Here is an 18,241-nt window from a genome sequence, read left to right as displayed (position 1 = left end):
CATGTTCAATTTATTACAGTAATTTGAAATTCATATATCAGAGACAGGTTGACATGGATCTTGCTGGGACTTCCTCAAAAACAATAATGATTAACAGTCATGATTTCTTATTCTCATCTTTTTCAAAGAGAGAAGGAAGAAGTCATTAAATGTGTTGTGAATGACAGGATTTCTAATCTATGAAAGAGGGTTTGAAAGGGATTTTCTGCAACAGCTTCCACCATCTTTTTCTTTCCGTATAAATCCACATTTATTAAAATTTTAATTGGCATTTAAAGCTACATACAATTTTATATTCTTATAATCGATATCCTTAACATTATAATGTCAGTATTTTCCATGTTATTAAATGATACTTAGCACATAATTTTAAATGTAACCTGATAGTCCATCATATGGATTTGGAATGATTCAATTAAATATTCTCCTGTTGTTAAAAAGAGCTCTTGTTTTTATAATTAATGTTGTAAATATTTGTGGATAAAATACGTTCTTAGCATGAATAACTAAAAGTTGAATTCTTGAGAAAATAATGTCATTATCTGAGAGTTTTATTTATATTGAATATAAATAAAACTCTAAACATGTAGGAGAGTTTCTATTTCATCTATTTTTTCTGTGATAAATAATTTTGTAACTTTATCTCCTCCAGTCATGTTTCTTCTTCTTCTTTCTTAACTCAACTCTACCCTGGATTGACGCAACCAGTGAGATAATTATCATAAATATTTATTTATTTTAAGTGCCTGCTAGTTGTCACTTTATCAAGTAGTTTATATTTATTAATGAATTTAATTCCTATTTTAGAGATGAGGATACTGAGACACGAAGACACACATAATAAGCTTCCCAACTTTCCCTAACCAATAAATAGCAAAGTTTGAATGCAAAAGCAAGGCAACTGTCTTTAAACACTATGTTTGATGACAATGGAGTGTGATCTCTGATTAAAGCCCCGATGCCTGGAGGTGGATTTTTGTTGTATAGGAAATCAGGACCAATGCTAGGACCAGTAGGGAATTTACATACACACAAGGTTTCATGGTTCTGAAAATTGCTTACCAGCATGACGCCCCAAAGGCTTCTAGGCAACACTTCTTATAGTGAATAAGGCTGAGAAGGAAGCCAGTTGCCTGGAGGAGACTCAGCTAGAGCTGGGCATATTCCACATCATCTCTGACCCTGTTGACATTGATGACACCTGTGAACTGGATGATGTGCTGATTTCTTACCATGAGCTGTCTATTAGTCTACGTGTGTCTGAGATTCCAAATAGGCAATTTAATGGTATAACTTAATAGAAAATAAAGAATTAAATTAATATAAATTAAATTAATACATTAAGATTAAGAATATTAATATATTAAATTAAAAATAATTTTACTTCTTTAAAAATATAAAATCTTTAAAATTATTAAGAAGTATATTTACTTCTTAAAATATTTAAAAATATATATTAAAGCTGGGTGTGGTGGCTCACACCTGTAATCCCAGCACTTTGGGAGGCTGAAAAGGATGGAGCACTCAAGGTCAGGAGTTTGAGACCAGCCTCCTCAAAATGGTGAAACCTCGTCTCTACTAAAAATACAAAAATTATCCAGGCACGCTGACGTGCACCTGTAATCCCAGCTACTGAGGAAACTGAGGCAGGAGAATCTCTTGAACTTGGGAGGAGGAGGTTGCAGTGAGCCAAGATGGTGCCACTGCACTCCGGCCTGGGCAAGAGGGAGAAACAAACAAACAAACAAATAAAAACAAAACAAAGTGTTAAACATAATCCGTATTATTATTTTATAATTCTGAAAATGAAGGACAATGTATAAAATAATTGTCAATTTCTAAAATAATATCATTTATTTAGAAAATTAACATGAAAAAGATGACTAATTTTATTTTAAGAAACAAAGCAATATGTGAATAAATTAAGTAGGAAGTTTTCGATAGATAAACAGACTGGAAAGAGATTAAATCCTTCTCATCATAAAATATCTGGGTGTTATGATTACAATTTAAGTCCTAATGGGAGTCAAAGAAGTTAAAGTGATTCTAAATTTCATGTGAAAATTAGAGAAAAAAATTGAAAGAATGAATAAGACCTAGTATGTGATAGCACAAAATAGTGACAATAATTGATAATAATTTAATTTACATTTTAAAATAACAAAAAGAGTATAATGATTATTTGTAACACAAAGGATAAATGCTTCAGGGGATGGATACCCCATTTTCTATGATGTGATTATTACACATTGCATGCCTGTATCAAAATATCTTATGTACCCAATAAATATGTACACCTACTATGTGTACACCTACTATATACACCTAAAAATTAAAAACTAAAAAATAATATTTAAAAAGTAAATTAGTTCTGATAAATAACAGTGACTACAAATAGGCAACTTTAAAAAAAATTTTTATTTTTATTTTTTATTTTTTGAGACGGAGTCCCACTGTCTCCCAGGCTACTACTGTAGCCTTGTGGTATAGTTTGAAGTCAGGCAGTGTGATGTCTCCAGGTTTGTTCTTTTTACTTAGGATTGTCTTGACTATACAGGGTCTTCTTTGATTTCATAAGAAATTTAAAGTAGTTTTTTTCTAATTCTGTGAAGAATGTCCATAGTAGTTTGAAAGGAATAGCACTGAATCTATAAATTACTTTGAGCAGTATGGCCATTTTCACAATATTGATTCTTCCTATCCAGGAGGATGGAATGTTTTATTCATTTGTGTCTTCTCTTATTTCCTTGAGCAGTGGTTTGTAGTTCTCCTTGAAAAGGTCTTTCACATACCTTGCTATCTGTATTCCTAGGTATTTTATTCTCTTTGTAGCAATTGTGAATTGGAGTTCATTCATAACTTAGCTCTCTACTTATCTGTTTTTGGTTTATAGGAATGCCTGTGATTTTTGCACATTGATTTTGTGTCCTGAGACTTTGCTGAAGTTGCTTATTAGTTAAGGAGTTTTGAGGCTAAGATGATGGGGTTTTCTAAATATAAAATCATGTTGTCTGCAAACAGAGACAATATCAGAAGTACAAAGAGGAGCTGGTACTATTCATTCTGACACTATTTCAACAATTGAAAAGGAAGGACTTCTCCCTAACTCATTTTATGAAGCCATCATCATCTTGATACCAAAACCAGGAAGACACACAACCAAAAAAGAAAACTTCAGGCCAATATACCTGATGAGCATCGAGGCAAAAATCCTCAATAAAATACTGGCAAACCGAATCCAGCAGCATATCAAAAATCTCATCCATCACGATCAAGTTGACCTCATACCTGGGATGCAAGACTGGTTCAACATACTCAAGTCAATAAAAGTAATTGATCACATAAACAGAACCAAAGACAAAAACCACATGATTATCTCAGTAGATGCAGGAAAGGCCTTTGATAAAATTCAACATCCCTTCCTGTTAAAAATTCTCAATACACTAGCTATTGAGAGAACATATCTCAAAATAATAGGAGCTATTTATGACAAACCCACAGACAATATCATTTTGAATGGATGAAAGCTGGAAGCAATTCCTTTGAAAACTGGTACCAGACAAGGATGCCCTCCTTCACCACTCCTATTCAACATAGTATTGGAAATTCTGGGCAATCAGGCAAGGGAAAGAAATAAAGGATATTTAAATAGGAAGAGGGGAAGTCAAACAATCTGATGGTTTTATAAGGGACTTTTCGCCTCTTTGCTTTTTTCACATGCTCTCTCACCAGCTGCCATGTAAGGCATGCTTGCTTCCCCTTCTGCAATGGTTGTAAGTTTCCTGAGGTCTCCCCAGCCATGTTAGTCAGTTATACCTCTTTTCTTTATAAGTTACACACTCAGGTAGCTCTGTATAGCAGTGTGAGAATGAACTAATACATCAAGTTGATACTACAGAGAGTGGGGTACTGTTATAAAGATACTTGAAAATGTGGAAGGACTTTGGAACTTGGTTACAAGCAGAGAGGTTGGAACAGTTTGAAGAGGTCAGAAGAAGACAGGAAGATGTGGGAAAGTCTGAAATTTCCCAAGGACTTGTTGAATGGTTTTGACCAAAATGCTGATAGTGATATGGACAATGAAGTCCAGGCTGAGGTGGTCTCCACTGGAAATGAGGAACTTCTTGGGAAATGGAGTAGAGGTCACTCTTGCTATACTTTAGCAAAGAGACTGGTGGCATTTTGTCCCTGCTGTAGATATCTGTGGAACTTTGAACTTGAGAGAGATTATCTGAAATTGGAACTTAAATTTAAAAGGGAAGCAGAGAATAAAAGTTTGGAAAATTTGCAGCCTGACAATAAAATAAAAAAGAAAAACTCATTTTCTGGAAAGAAATTCAATCCAGCTGCAGAAATTTTGCATTAAGTAATGAGGAGCCAAATGCTAGTCACCAAGAAAATGGGAAAAATGTCTCCAGGGCATGTCAGAGGTCTTGGCCGCAGCTCCTCCCATCACAGGCCCAGGAGCCTAGGAGGGAAAAATAGTTTCTTGAGCCAGACACAAGGACTCCCTGCTCTGTGCAGCCTTGGGACTTGGTGCCCTCTGTCCTAGCTACTCCAGCTAGTGTTTTGGTTAAAATGGGCCAAGGTATAGCTCAGGCCATTCAGTGCTTCAGAGGGTGCAAGCTCCTATGGCTTACATGTGGTTTTGGGGCCAGTGAGTGCACAGAGGTCAAGAGTTGACATTTGAGAACTTCTGCCTAGATTTCAGAGAATGTATGGATCTCAGATGTATGGATTTCAGAGGATGTATGTCTACATGTGCAGGCAGAAGTCTGCTGCAGGGGCTGAGCCTTCATGAAGACCATCTGGTAGGGCAGTGAAGAAAGGAAATGTGGGGTTGGAGCCGCCACAAAATATCTCCACTAGGGCACTGCCTAGAGGAGGTATGAGAAGAGGGCTACCATCCTCCAGACCCCAGAATGATAGATCCACCAACATCTTGTACTGGGTGCCTGCAAAAGCCACAAACACTCAACAGCAACCCATAAAAGCAGCTGTGGGGGATGAACCCTGCAAATCCACAGGGGCAGAGCTGTCCACGGCCCTGGAATCCCACCTTGTGCATCAGTGTGCTCTGGGTGTGAGACATGGTGTCAACAGAGATCATTTTGGAGCTTCAAGATTTAATGACTGCTCTGCTGGATTTTGGACTTGCATGGAGCCTGTAGCCCCTTTGTTTTGGCCAATTTCTCCCAATTTAGAATGGGAAAATTTACCTACTACTATACCTTCATTGTGTATCTTGAAAGTAACTAACTTGCTTTTGATTTAATAGACCGATAGGCAGGAGGGCCTTGTCTCAGATCAGACTTTGGACTTGGACTTTTGGGTTAATACTGGAATAAGTTAAGACTTTGGTACTGTGGAGAAGGCATGATTGGTTTTAAAATGTGAAAAGGACATGAGATTTGGGAGGAGCCAGGGATGGAATGATATGGTTTGGCTCTGTGTCCCCAACCAAACTTCATCTCAAAGTGTAATCCCCACATGTCAAAGGAGGGAGGCGATTGAATTAGATGGGTGGTCTCCCCCATGCTGTCCTCATGATAGTGAATGAGTTCTAAGAGATCTGATGGTTTTATAAGGGGCTCTTCCCCACTTGCTTCCTACACACACTCTCTCTCTCACCTTTCACCATGTAAGATGTGCCTGCTTCCCCTTCCACAGCGATTCTATGTTTCTTGAGGCCTCCCCAGCCATATGAAACTGTGAGTCAATTAAACCTCTTTTCTTTATAAATTTTCTTCATAAACAGTCTTGTGCAGTTCTTTATAGCAGTGTGAGAACAGAGTAATACAGAGAACTTATACTATCTAAGCTGACATTGTATAGTTACAATAATCAATATTGTATGGTCTTGGCAGAGGAATAGATACTAGATGTATAGATAGAACACTTATGTCAAAATAGATGTACCCAAAAGTGCAAAGGGAATTCAGTGAGAAGAGATCTTTGAATGAAGCTGCAACAACAGCATATTCATATTAAAGACAATTTTTATGCAAACCTTGCAGCATCAAAATAAAGAATCTCAAAATATATCACAGACCTAAATATAAAATGTAAAATTATAACTCTTCTAGAAGAAAATGTAAGATAAGTCTTTCTGGCATTGTGTTGAAGCAAAGATTTAATAAATACAAAATCAAAATTAAAATACCGAATAAAATTTTGTCTCCATTATAAAATCATAAATTAGAATTCATCAAAGTTAGTAAATGTAGCTGTTTGAAGAACAATATTTTTTCTCTTGCTACCATGACTAAGATGAACAATTTTAGTATAATGAAAATACAAGCCATAAACTGAGAGAAAATGTTTTCAAATCAAAAATATGATAAAGGAAGTGGCACAAGATGGCAGCCACCATGGGCTCAGACAATTTATGAAAACTAAATATATGGCCTTAATCTAGAATGTGGACCTAAATACCCAGAAATGTCACCCCTTGTAAGATTTATAACAAAAATTAATATAAATGGAGTTAATAGTTCTAATGTAGTGGTGGACCCAAAAGCTATATCAGTGCTAGCAAAAAAGTAGAATTTATATAGCTTCTAAGTTGTTCTGCAACAGCTTGGCACCTAAAGACGTCTAAATAAAATATAAAGCTTCTTCAGCTGCCTGAAGAACAATAAAAAAGAAAAACACTTCTTCTTTATAACAAGAGAAGTGTTGAAAGGCACTTCTCTTTCTACCCCATTTTATTAAAACAATCTTCATTTTCCACAGCGGTAAATTTCCCAGATACATCTTGAAGACCACAAAATACCAGAAAGGAACTTGTCATTCAAAGGTAATTTATTTTAAGATACTGTAAATGATATATTTTTTGTCCACTCAAAGGATATAAGTTGTGCTATAACATATCATCCTATGAAGTGTAACCACTGTCCACATAGTTAAACTTCTCGGAGTGAGAAAGTATATTTAAATTAATTCTCATAGTAACTGCTGGGGAACTTCTAACTCAGCTGTGAAAAGACACATCACACAATCACCTTGCTGCTGATACCATGGCTTGGGTCTCTTCTTTTACCCTCTTCTCTCACCCCTTCTCCCATCTTCCTTGTAACAGCTGTCAGCTTGAGGGTCTTGTTAGACCAGATGTGAAGGTTTCAAGTTGGTTGCAACCTGTGGGGCTACTCCTGGCTCTGTGGGGTATTCTGCCTGCACCTCTGATTTCTTTTTTAAGTCTGAAGTGATCCCCCGCTTCTAAGACATCATCCTGTTCCTCTACTCCTCCACCCCTGTCCTTAGAGAAAGCTAGACTGTAACACCTCTGCAACCCTCAGAGATTGGATTTTGGTGAGGAATTCAGGGATTTCCCCGTATATTCTCTCCTCCACCTTTATTGAGGGATGCTTCATTTTTCCTCTCGCCTCCTCAAGTCCCTTTTTTCACTGTCACCACCCAACATTTTCCATGACACTTCCTTACTATTGCCAGAAGCCATCAGATAAGGTTGGAAAGAGTCTCCGATCTCCTTCATTTAGTTTTAAAGTCACATTTATTCACTTTCCACAAGACTGGAAAATAAGTATTGTGTCCTCAGCCCTGCCACCCTCTGCTTTCATCATCAGTTGATGTGGTTTTCTTAGCTCAAGTCTTGATAAGTTGAGAAGAACAGTGAGCAGGATTAGTCAGTCCTGACAGGTCTCAGAGTCTTTGGTGGTTAAACTTGGAGAAAGGTCTCATAAAACACTTGTAAGCACACATGATCCCTCTGATTTGTTTTCTTTTTCTGTAATTGCTTTTGCTCTTAAAAATTGAAGAAGTTTTAAACAGGATTCTCGCTTGGTCATCCTTGCAATCCATTGCATCTAATTTTGAGCCTGACAACTGGAGCAATAAAGCCTTGTATTTGGACACACTTTGGTTTTAGTGCTTCTCACCATCCTCTGCAGGGATTGAGAAATAACTTTGTGTTAACAGCCTCTGAAATTGGTGGGCTTGACTTCCTGGGAAATTGCTGCATTTTTCCACTTTCTGGTCAGGACAACTAAATGCTAAAATGTGGATGCATACCAAATACAAGAAATTCGTAGTGAAAATAAATCTGGTAAAAGATTTATATCTAGAATAGATATAAATAACACAATCTCAAAACTCAGAAAACAAATATACCACTCATGGTTAAAGATTTGAAAAAACAGTACACTTCACCAACACAAGTAGCAAATGCAAGTGCAGAAAAGTATTCAACATTATAAGCCTAGGTAAATGCAAATAAAAACCAAAATGAGATGCCAGTATACACACATATGAATGGCTAAACTAAAATGACTGACCATACCTAGTGCTGTCAAATTTGTGGAACAACTGCAACTCTTACACACTGCTGAGAAACGTATAAAATGACATAATCAATTTAGAGAAAAAATATTTGCTTTCTTAAGAATGTAAATATGCACTTAACATATGATATAGCCATTTCACCTCTTACTACTATAGAGAAATAAAACACAACACAATTGTTATGAGTATTATGTGTATTAACCAATAGCTATAGGCAACATGAATATTCATCTACAGGTAAATAGTTAACTAAGTAGTGACATTTTCATACAATGGAATACTATTCAGCAATGAGCTAAATCTCAAAATAACTATGCTATGTGAAAGACAATCAGACAAAAAATATTGCATGTTGCTTGATTCCATTAATACAAAGTTCTAGAAAATGTGCATTGATCTAGTGTGACAGAATATTTCCCTTGGAAGTCTCTATGGTAGATTGCAAACTTTATTATAACACTGATTCCCCAAAGCATCCATTTGTTTAACATAGACTTTATTTTTCAGAACAATTTTAAGTTCACAGCAATATTGAGCAGAAAGCACATAACTCCTCCGACACACACACACATACAGTCTCCCCCAACATCAACCTCCCCCGTCAAAGTGTTACATTTGTTATAATCAATGAGCCAACATTAGCACATTGTTATCACCAAAGTTCATAATTTACATAAGGCTCACTCTTAATGTTGTACTTTTTACAGATTTCGCAAATGTATAATGACATGTATCCATCATTACAGTAGTGTAGAGAATAGTCTGACTGCCCTAAAGATCCTTTGTTCCATGCTATTTTCCATGTGACATTTCACCTATTCCCATAAAGCAAAGGAATCTATCATCACCTTTCCTAAGCAATGAGTTGTATTAATTTGCATTTCCCTGATCATTAGTTGACGTTGAGCATTTTTTCCTATGTTTGTTGGCTGATGAGATTGGAGACCATTATTGGAAGTGAAGTAACTCAGGAATGGAAAAACCAAACATCATATGTTCTCACTGATATGTCGGAGCTAAGCTATGAGGACACAAAGGCATGAGAATGATACAATGGACTTTGGGGACTTGCGGGGAAGAGCAGGAGGGGGGTGAGGGATAAAAGACAACAAATACGGTTTGGTGTATACTGCTCAGGTGATGGGTGCACCAGCATCTCACAAATCACCACTGAAGAACCTATTCGTGTAACCAAATACCACCTGTACCCCAATAACTTATGAAAAAATTTTTAAAAACTATTATACTAACAAAAAAATAAAAAAATAAAAAAATTAGCTTATTTTTCCTATAAATAAATAAATAAATAAATAAATAAACAAACAAACAAACAAATAAATAAATAAAAGACACCATTCAGTTTGGTCTGGTTTCTTGTGGAGGGGTGCAAATCTGAGAATGAGGGGTAGTGATCCAGACCTAAAAAAAAAAAAAGAAGAAAGAAAGAAGTGGGTTGGCTGAATGCAGCAGAGGTAACAAAGGGCTGATTCTAAATTTATTTCTCAAAACATCTTGAATGTTTCTGCTGTCTGTCTTGAAGTCCTGTCCAGCTACCATAAGAACTTACTCAGGCTTTCATACTAGTCAGTGAGAGATCAAGTAGAGCAGAGTTGAGTCCTGCTGAGGCATCCTTGACTGGCTGGTCACCTGCCGGCCCTGGAAAGTGACCGCAGATGCATGAGTGAGACTAGTCAAAATCAGAAGAACCGTTCTGCTGAGTCTACCCCAAACTACCAAACTGTAGAATTCTGAACTATGTAAATGGCTACTGGTTTAAGCTACAAAGTCTTGGGGTGTTATGTTTTGCAGAAAGATCTTACAGAACCGTCTCTTATGCACCATCCCCACCTTTGTAAATAGACTGTGTAATTACATTCTCCTCAGATAATATTTTAGTATAACATCAATTCTTTCCTGTTCCTCATTGATAAATTGGTGATTGGTGAAATGTTTAGGATATATCCCAGAAAATGCAAAGTGCCCCACTGCATCCCTCAGTAGTATTCATCTTTCTTTGCCTAGACTAATTGCTTTCTATAAAACTTTTTCATTGCTACTATAAACTTCTAAGATCTGGTTTCTCTTAACTTCATTTCGTGGATTGTAAATATAAATATTTTGCTCTATTTCAGGTTCACTTTTTGATACTCTAATTTAGTGCATCAGGGTGTTTTGAGTTACTTCTCTGAGTTTGTTAAAATTGGGGTATATTGAGAGCATTGACTTGCTAGATGAGGCCTAACATTTTCTATCATGGAGGCTACAAAAAAATACTCCAATTACCCTCTTCATGAGACCACACCTTGTCTCATCTTCCTACACTTGCAATAGAACATAAAGGTATGTAGCAAACATTTTATAGCACATTTTAAGTCAATAGTATTTTACACTATCTTTTTTAAAAGACCACAAATAAGTGATCTAATTTACTCCTATTCATTCAGAGTAGATACCAAGAATGACGTCTTATCACATTACACACGTAAGAAGTTTAAAATGCAAAATATTTGCAGCATACAGATATACATCGTTCTTAACTAAATTTTTCCACTGTTATTAATAAGTTAATCTTGAAGAAAATGATTTGAAATGATATGTTTATCTTTTATTTAATTTCAAGGGCTCTACTTAATAGATAACTCTTGTCTTCGAACAGTCAATTGAAATTTTTTATAAAATACCATTTGGTTATTCAATAGTAGGAATCACACTGAGAGAAACTGCGAGATACTTATTCAAGATCTGACTCATCAGGATTTATATATGCAAAGATTTTATTGACCTTAGAGTCAATGAAACTTCAGGCAGAAATTTTGCCTGAGCAAACACAGCTGAATCACAAACAAAATGAATTAATATAGTGCCTATCTGCAACACAGATTGGCAATCGTCCAAAATGAATATGTAAGTTGAAAAGAGTCTGATTGCTAAATGTAAAACTGAATTGCTAGCTATTTTTCCTCAGCAATGTAAGGAGAAATATCAATCCATTGTTAAGGATGCAGAGATTTTCTAGCATAGAATTTTATCCAGTGACTAAATCAAACCTGATGCTTCCATTTTAGCTTAAGGTTTTGATTTGATGATGTCATTACAGGGTTTGGTTGTTACCAAAAAGATACGAATTTAGGAATGAACCTATAGATCTGAGAAGAAATGGAAACATGGCAAGAAAAGTAGGGCATATTATAATAGTAGCCAAGACATAGACTGAGAACAAGCAGAGGGCTTGAAAGTAGAAAGGGTCCAAGAAAAGGGTGAAACTATTTAAATTGGAATAGAAGGAGGTCTAGTTCATTGGTGGATACTAGTTACTGAGTGCTAACATTTATGGATAAGTTAAAATTAGTCAGACATCTTCTAAGGGCTTTATTTGCATTGACTCATTTAGTACTCATTGACCGTGTGAATTAGGTAGTATTACTATCCCCAGATGACAAATGAAGGAACTAAAGTTAGGGGAATTAAGAAACTCATCCAAGATCCTCCAAGTAGTTAGAAGTAGTTAGTGTCAAAGTCAGGATTCAAATCCAGAGTGTATGACCACAGAGCTCATGATCTTTATGAGTACATAATATTTCCTCTCAAGCATATGTTCATGTCTGGCAATTGACTAATTAGATTACCTTTACATCAATGGTTAGAATATTAAAACATATTTTCTAAATTCCATGTCACTAAGAAATAAATGGCCTGTGGAGGAAAGAATGAAACAATGGGTTTGAAACTATCCCCTCCCTGCCAGGGAGGTCAGGGTGTGAAAAATGACCTAGAGAGGATCTTCAAGTGGCTATTCTAATGATTTGCCTCAGACCTGCAAGTCCATGCTGAAAAATATGCCAGTAGCTTTTTAAGAGTGGAAAAGGTAGTGTCGATCTATAAAATGACTATCTCAGGACATAGCTGATACCCTGATTTTATAAGCTTGGCATTTGTGAATTTATGGGATGGTTGGCTACAAAATGGGTGACAATCTTATAAACTATGTGCTTTAAGGAGTTTAAAACATAGATGTCCCAAGGCTGAAGAGATTTCCTTTGCGATCAGTGCTTCCACATACATTATTGTTATTGTGGAACCAAAATGTTTCCTGGTGCAGATAAAAAAAGGAAAACTTTTGAGTGTTACAGTTTTCAAACTTCTCAAGGAAAACAATATTTTATCTATGCTTTGCATTTTCCACTATATTAAATATCAGCAAAATTTGAGGTCAACTAATATCCATGATTTGTGTCATTTATTTTAACAATTCAACTCTTCACACTAAAATTTGTCAGGGATGAAATTGCCATTTAGAACTCTGAATCATAGTGTCTAAGACAATATTTAATAGAAATGGCCATGAAAAAGAGAAGATAGGCTGGCGCAGTGGCTCACACCTATAATCCCAGCAGTTTGGGAGGCCTAGGCAGGCGGATCATCTGCGATCTGGAGTCTGAGACCAGCCTGACCAAAATGGAGAAACCCTGTCTCTACTAAAAATACAAAATTAGCTGGGCATGGTGGCACATGCCTGTAATCCCAGCTACTCAGGGGCCTGAGGCAGGAGATTCGCTTGAACCGGGGAGGTAGACGTTGCGGTGAGATTGCGCCATTGCACTCCAGCCTGGACAACAGAGCGAAACTCCATCTCTCTCACACACACACAAAAAGAAAAAGTGAAGATATCTTTTTTTTATCTTGTAACTTTAATAAAATTAATATTAATTTTAAAATAAAAAGTTGGAGGTAATTTGGGGAAAATGGGAAGAATTTGATGCTGGTGTAACTCTGTAACTTTGGTATGAAGAAGTAAAACTTTTGAGGCAAGCTATAAGCATTGTGATTAGAGGAAGCAGGATTATTTTGGAGAATGTCCTAAATGAGTAAGGATACAATATCAATTGTAAGAAATATTTTTTCATGGCTATTGTGAGAAGCTCAGTCTAAATCTAGGAGAGCAGAAGGAAAATAATTAAAATTGGCCTATCGTATTACTGGAAATCCTTCCAATATCATCACTATATGATGCAACAAAGGTTGTGTAGGTGTATAAACATAATTAAATGTAATCTAGATGAGAAAAGATTTAATAAGGATTTTAAACTCTTTCCCCAAATGATGTGATACTAGAAGAAATTAAATGGTCTACAGAAGGAGTTGAATTTTGCCTTTAAAATGAGTTAACAAAATGCCTTTATTAATGTATATAAAGCTTGTCAACTATTGATAATGAGAGAAAACCAGAACTTGAGCTAAGAAGATTCCAAAAGACTCATGTAGACATAGGCTTGTGATTCCCACGTTTTTCAGCAGACTTAATATAGTTGTTGTCCAGGTTTTTATAACTTGTTTGCAGACATTTTTGAAAGACAAACTGTAAAAACGTATATAAACAGTATTAAGTAAGGAACCATACTTTGGCTATTGGAATTGTGCTGCAATAAATATAGGGGTGCAGATGTCTCTTTAATATAATGAGCTCTTTTCTTTTGGATAAATGTCAGTAGTGGGATTGCTGTATCATATGGCAGTTCTATTTTTTTTTTTAGGAACCTCTATATTTTTCTCCACTGTGGCTGTACTAGCTTACACGGTTTTCCCCACAGGCAACTAACTGATAAAATTTTTAACTTTTGAATTTTTACACTTTTCCTGATTATTCTGTGTAAAGTGAAACTAGAACTGTTTAAAAGACATACACAAATCTAGTACAGAAAAGTTCCCTTTTCTTTGCATCCTTGCCAGCATCTGTAATTTTTTGGCTTGTTGATAATAACCATCCTAACTAGAATGAGATGATACCTCATTGTGACTTTAATTTGCATTTCCCTGATGAATAGCGATGTTGAGCCTTTTTTAGACACTTGTTGGCCGTTTGTAAGTCTTCTTTTGATAAATGTCTTTTGAGATCATTTGTCGATTTTTAATTCGATTTTTTTTTACTGTTAAGACGTTTGAGTTCCCTGTATATTATGGATATAGTCTCTGCCAGATGAATAGTTAGCAAACATTTTCCCCATTTTGCAAAGTTTCTTTTTCACTCTGTTGCTGTTGTTTCTTTGTTGTGCAGAAACTCTGTAGTTTGATATAAGCACATCTGTGTATTTTTGCTTTTGTTACCTGTGCTTTCAAGATCTTAATCATAAGACCTTTTAAATTAAATAGTTGCAAACTTTCTTTACAATTTTGCAGCCTTGTATCCTTGTATGAAATCTGATTAATACAAATTAGATGAATGTGACATGTATGTACGTGTGTGGATATGTATGTGTGTGTGTTTGTGTGTGCACAACACAAACATATCCACACACATACATACATACATATATCCAGACACACACATATCCACACACATACGTACATATATCCACACACACATATATATGTATATATAGCAGCAAATTTATTAGTATCAGACACTAGAATATATGTAAAAAATAAATAATGTCTTTGAACTTTTAATTACTTACAAAAGTATTTTACATGAGTATATCATTTATTTATTTATTTTTAGAGATGAAGTCTCACTGTATTGTCCAAGCTGGTCTGATTCCCTTGAGCTGAAGGGATCCTCATGCCTCAGCCTCCAAAGTAGCTGGGACAACAGACAACTGCAAACACACCCAGCTCTCATTTTGTAAAGAGATCTAAGATGGAGAGTAATATGATATGCTCCAAAATATTTTGGAGATTTATGAAGAACATTAGTAAAATCAAGCATTTACTAAATCTTGCAGTTAATATGGATACCATTGTAGGTTTATATAACTGCATTCTTATAATGTATTCCATGACTTCAAACTCTCTCTTTTTCTGTGTTTAACCTATCTTAATCATCCATAAAAATTAGATGTTATATTCTGAACCATTAACTCCTAGTAGGTTAGCTTTCTTTTTTTCTGTAGGGTTTGAAACGCTATACATTGTATGTTATCACAATAATGTAAAGTGAATTACTTTCAATCAAATTAGCATCAGAGTGACTTTTAGAACTACCCCAAATCTAATATTTCCAAGGGTGTAGTAGCCTGAATTTCAGCAGAAGTATTTTATGAATATTCTAGTTGCTGAATATCATTTTGGAAAAGTGTACAATCATGTACAATGATTTGTAAGTTTCTGGCCAACAGAATGGATAATAAAAATAAATGTGAAATTTAAAAATTTTAACATATCCAATGTAGTAAAAACTCAGTTTTAAGGCAAGTAAATGTTTAACTCACCTGAGTAGCATGGATTCAAATCTCAAAACTGTTATTACTTTTGAGCTTTTGGGATATATAAGTAGCCAGTATATTACTATATTAGATTTTCCCATGTACATACTGTCAAAAACATAAGAATACAATTCAGCATCTAGCCATGAATATTTTAATTCAAAATATGAAGTACAAAAACACATAGGTTCCCTGTTGACAATGATAAAAGGGACACAGTTTCAAAATACAACACATCTAGTGCCTCAACTATAATGTCCCTGTTCTTTAAAGTCACACATTTATGCATAAAACTTTATAGCCACAATAATGTACTAAAAGTCAATTATGTAACATCACTTATGCTTTCTTTTGGCAAGCAGAGATCTCTTTTCACACCCAATAAAAGGAAATGAGGCTTTCAAAATTGCATATAAATAAAACTATTACAGAAATACAAATATAAGGCATATAGCTTCATGCAAAAATATGTAACTACAGACTTACTCAAAATATGTAGGATGTGATAAAAATATGTGATTGACCCTGCATATATATGTTATTTTTAGGTCAAATATATTATTTAATTCATATCTTTTAGTTCAAATATTGTTAGTTTAAATCACAGCTTTCACCTAGTTGCGATTCATGCTAAACTGAGGATGGTTAATGTTCTGTTCTTTTGTGATAGTTTAATATTGGCTATTATTTCATGCTGAAATCAATTGAGTAGAAAGAAGATAACCTTTTCATTCCATTAATTTTCTGTATGATTGATTTGTGCTTATGAATTAACTTTTAAAAAAAGACACTATAGAGCCATGTTGCTGGCAGTAATAGATATTTATAATAACATGTAGCCTACTTTATCTTTAATTATATTTTTCCCTAATGTTTCCTTGATGTCCTTGGCAATTCCCTTTCTTTGCTAATGTGCTGGCTTTCAATGGAATATTGTAAAGCATAATAATGAGGTGGTTTGTTTGCCTTAGGACCGTTTTCTCTTTTAAGAGACTTTCACGAAATATCTCTTGCATGTAATTCTGTCTTGCTTTTCTGACTTTCACTCTATTTGCTCTTCTCGGTTACAAAAGAAAAAAAAAAATCCTAGAAGAGTTTCACCATTCATTTTTAACATGAACAAATTGAAGAAGGAAGATTATCTCTTCAACAAAGGAATACTGTCTTCAATATATTTTGTGACAGAAAATGATTTGCAACTAATGACAAATTGGTTGTAATTATAAGTTAGACAATTATATCTATAAATTTAAATTTATGTGCAGCTACCCATGCCAGTTCTTATGATTAAAAGTATTTTTAAAATATTGCCTGTGCTTTAGAATATTCTTGAAAAATTATATACTAGGAGATGGTAGAATTATAATCAGAATCACAATAAGGATTAACTTAGGTTTCTTTTATTTAAATAATGTATTAACCTTAGATATGGCCTGGAATATAGTCCATTTGCTCCTAAGTATATACAATAATTTAGATGCTCTAGTTGAGGTCTTGCATTCCATGACAGGGATTTCAATTAAATGAAAACCCGCAAATCACCTGGAAAACCCCACATGTAACCAGTATTCTACCACTGTTTCCAGATCCACCTGACTCCCTTACTAAAACACCTATCTCACTGTCCTGTAGGTGAAATTATTTGTTCCGGTTTAATTTTTTCTGGCTTATAGACTATGTTTCCCTTTAGAAAAGGACTGAGCATTCTGGTGCAATGCTGAATGCACAGTAAATGTTTAGTAAATGCTACTAATGGTCAAATGAATAGCTGAATAGATACATTCCTGCTTGAGAAAGCATTAACCAACTTCTTAGAGGAAGTCTACAGAACATTATTAACTCAAAATGAAAAGAGATGTAGATTGCCTCTACTGGATAACACATTACAATTTTCAAAAGTTGAATGGAAACATATTAATTCCTAACTTTGATAGTAGAAATAATTTTGTATTTCTATATTTTCACAAAATAATTGTTTCATTAAAAGATGGAGTTTGCTCTAGCAGGCCTTCAATTGTATATCCTACAAGTAATGTAGCTAAAACATATGAAGAAAAACTGTAAAACAAATGAAATTTTACACTTTTGTCTCAGAAAAGAGTCTAGCTTTCCAAATAAAAAATGCATACCGAGACCTGTCTTAATTTTTCCCTTCCCTTATAATTTTTGAAGCATGTTATTTTGTTTTGAAAGAAAAATTTGCTTTTATAAACACCATAGTAAAATAGTAAAGCAAATATCTACAAAATTAGCACTAAACAGAGTATCTTGTAGAGGTAGCATTACTTTTAAATAATAAGCATAAGTAACAGAGAACCTGCATGTTCTCATTTTCTCATTTAGAAAGACCCTATATGTCATTGGTAAACATCAACTTAGATCATTAGCAAATTTGAAGCCTCAATCTAGATCGTTCTCTCTGCCTTAAACACACGAACATAAAAAAGTATGGGACTAAGGTGAGGATTTGGAGCTTGATTTCTTATCTTCTTGTCATTTCTTCACACCAGTGAGTGTATCAAGAGCTACACTCCAAATTAGAATTTTAACAAATATTGGAGTTAAAAAAGAGCCAAAATATTGGGATTCGGTACACATTTTATTTGCTTTTTCATTTTTCCTTTGATATATTTTATGATAGCATGTATCCTTGTCTGAAAGCAGTCAAAGCACATTTTTTTTTTTCTGGCCCTAAAACTTCTCTCTTTAATATGTTCCATGCCTATTTTAAAATGTGTAAA

This window comes from Hylobates moloch, unplaced genomic scaffold (genome assembly GCF_009828535.3).
Source record: "Hylobates moloch isolate HMO894 unplaced genomic scaffold, HMol_V3 SCAFFOLD_17, whole genome shotgun sequence".
Classification (NCBI taxonomy): domain Eukaryota; kingdom Metazoa; phylum Chordata; class Mammalia; order Primates; family Hylobatidae; genus Hylobates; species Hylobates moloch.
The sequence above is the reverse complement of the archived record's forward strand: the minus strand, read 5'-3'. Positions refer to the sequence as shown.